This window comes from Mus musculus, chromosome 6 (assembly GCF_000001635.26).
Source record: "Mus musculus strain C57BL/6J chromosome 6, GRCm38.p6 C57BL/6J".
Classification (NCBI taxonomy): domain Eukaryota; kingdom Metazoa; phylum Chordata; class Mammalia; order Rodentia; family Muridae; genus Mus; species Mus musculus.
In genome coordinates, this window is record NC_000072.6 from 21,125,786 (window position 1) to 21,128,883 (window position 3,098).

The 3,098-nt window shown below is 38.0% G+C and overlaps 1 non-coding gene across 1 annotated transcript; it reads left to right on the forward strand.

The window, feature by feature from the left end:
- The first annotated feature begins 2,370 nt into the window (after positions 1–2,370).
- Positions 2,371–2,473, forward strand: Gm26373. Its single transcript, XR_003956561.1, has one exon. It is a non-coding gene; the product is annotated as a U6 spliceosomal RNA (small nuclear RNA).
- The last annotated feature ends 625 nt before the right edge of the window (positions 2,474–3,098 follow it).

Sequence of the window (3,098 nt, forward strand, 5' to 3'; positions counted from 1 at the left end):
AATACATATTAAATAAAGTATAATTAAGATATATAAATTATTGTATTTTAAATTTGCTCTATTATTTTGTTATCTGAGAAAGTGTGTTCCATGTAGCCAAAGCTGGACTTACTCACTATGAAGCTGGGTATGACCTTGAATTCCTCATCTTTTTGTCTTCACCTCTTAAGTGTTCAGCATATAACTATATCCTTCCATGGCTGTGGAAGTTACCCATTTGCAAATATTAAATATTAGTAGACATGAATATATGAAATATATATATATATATGCAATTTTATACCTTAGTCTTACTTCCCACTGTTAGTAACTTTCATTGACCTTTAGATGCAATGAAATTAATTCTGTAACTCTAATATATAAACTTTATATATGTATTCATGAATCTAACAGAGTATTCATTAACGTGAGTGGATAAGCAGTGTTGAGTATTTTACTCTACCCCATATCTCAAACCTTTTACAATATGCATTCTACCAGGACTGACATTTCTGAGGTTTACACTCTGCTGGACTAGAGTTCACTGAGTTAAGCTTTCTATGTTTGTAAAATCCATTCTGGAATTATTATCACTCATTTCAGTTGTTTATGTCTCTATAGTCTCTGTAGTTATTGTCTGATACTTCAACAGTCTATCAAAACACAATGATTGATTCAAATGCCATAAAAAAGGGGGGTTTTCAACCTGTGGGCTATGATGTTTTGTGGGGGTCAGATATTTACATTACTATTCATAGGAATAACAAAATCACAGTTAAAATGTAGCAATACAATAATTTTACTGTTGGGGATCACCAAACATGAAGAACTGTATTAAGGTGTCACCGCATGAAGGTTGAGAAGCACTAACCTAAAGTTATCAGGTTGTGGGGTTCCTCTTGTGTATTATCATTTCACAGCTCTCTCTTTGCTCCAAAGTTGACTGTAGAGGATTAGACATTGGAAAATCCTTCCACAACACCTTTGAGATCACTCTCTCCTTTTCTTATCTTTTCTTTTTTCTTTTCTTTCTTCCTTTCTTTCTTTCTTCCTTTCTTTCTTTCTCTCTCTCCCTCCCTCCCTCCCTCCCTCCCTCCCTCTTTCTTTCTTTCTTTCTTTCTTTCTTTCTTTCTTTCTTTCTTTCTTTCTTTCTTTCTTTCTTTCTTTACTTTTTCTTTATTTTCTATCTCTCCCTTCCTTGCTTATTGTGTTCCTCCCTCCCTTCTTGCAGAAAAAATTTAACCCAACAAGATGGCTACTCTGGCAAGGGGGTCACATCTAAAGACCTTCTGTGTCCATTTGGTCCCACTGGAATGACAGACATCTAGTCCTTCTGACTGGAATTAAGAAGCACCTTTAGTATACACTTTTAATCCCATATTGGAGGTAAAGTTAGTTTGTAGAAGAAAGCAACCGTGTTTCAAAGTGATGTCTAATTTTGAGCCAGACAAAGTGAAGAGTCTGAGAAAGATTTGAGTGAATGAGTCAGAGGTAGAATATGCTCAACTCTCATGAGAACAAACAGCAAAGAGAGGCTACTTAAGAGTCTGCAGAAAGACCAAAAGAGTCAACAAATCTTGACCCCTGGAACTCTGAATGTCTGAACCACCAACCAAATGTCATACAGGGACTGTAACGAGGCCACAGACACATATGTAGTAGGCTGGAAGCGCAGTCTTCATGGCTGCCTTGTCTGGCTCTAGTGTAAAATGAATGTGCCTAATCAGGCTGATACTTGATATGCCACAGAGGGACGATACCCAGGAGATTCACACCCTCTCCAAGGAGAAAGGAAGGCAGGATGAGGTGAGTGATTCTGTGATAGAGGGATTGGGAAGGAGAGCAGCACTTGGGATATAAATTAGTAATAATATTAATAATATTTTAAAAAGAGTGCAGGAAGCAAGGTAGAGTTCAGGTGAGTTGAATGCAGTTGAGCTTAGTTGAATTCATGCAGTTCCATTCAGTTCATCCAGTGAGGACAGTACAGTTCATTTCATGAAGAGCAGAGACACTTTCTGGTCTGGGGAAGAAGGGGCCAGAAGATTAGAAAAAATTGCCGGAGTTGGTTTGAGGCCAAGCAAAGCTATTTAGTGAGAATCTCAGAGAATCCAGCTCAAACCAGTCAGCTTGGAGAGAAGGCTGAGCAGAACAGCTGAGTTGAAACAGCCAGAAGAGTTCAACGTGAGCTAGAAAGAATGAACGATTCAACGATAAATCTAGGGGGCTGAAATCATCTTTTATTTTTATTAGATATTTTATGTACATTTCAAATGCTATCCCAAAAGTTCCCTATACCCTCCGTCCACCCTGCTCCCCTACCCACCCACTCCTGATTCTTGGCCCTGGCATTCCCCTGTACTGGGGCATATAAAGTTTGCAATACCAAGGGGGCTCTCTCAGCAGCACATATACTAAAATTGGAATGATACAGAGAAGGTTAGCATGGACCCTGCGTGGGCTGAAATAATCTTGGCCTACGTTAGATTGTATTGAGGCCAAAAACTTCCAGGCCTAGGCCAGGAATAATTAGAACAGAGAGAGAAACTCTCTGGGCTCAGTCCAGTCTAAGTATTTGTAAAGCTTGGATACAGCTCTCATCTCATCTCTTTATCAGAGGAAATAAAAGTGACATTTACCCTTTCTTCCCTCTTTTATCTTTCATCCATCGTAAAAAAATTTAAGGGTTTTGTTTGTTTGTTTGTTTGTTTGCTTGTTGTTGTTTTAACTTGGTTGGTCGGTTGATTGGTTTTGTGTGGTTGTTTTGTTTTGGTTTGTTTTTTTTTTGGATTTTTTTTTAAAAGACAGGTTGCAAAAGATCTTATTCCTTATATATTTAATAGTGACACATTACAGTTTCTCATCTGAGTAAATTTCATCAAGTATTATAAAGCAGAGTTGTCTTTATCTTCAACAATGCTGTGCCTCCTCTGTGTTTTATAGTGTCTGGAGAGTTCTTCAGTCCTGGTTTATCTTCAGAGTACACACTCATATGCTAACTGTCCTCTGTCTTACAACATAAAACCTGTACTTAGACCTTAGCGTGAAGAAAATCAACCAGACTCTTCTAAGAAATTTAGCTTCACAAGACCTCATCAGCAGTGAGGGAAGAAGGGTTT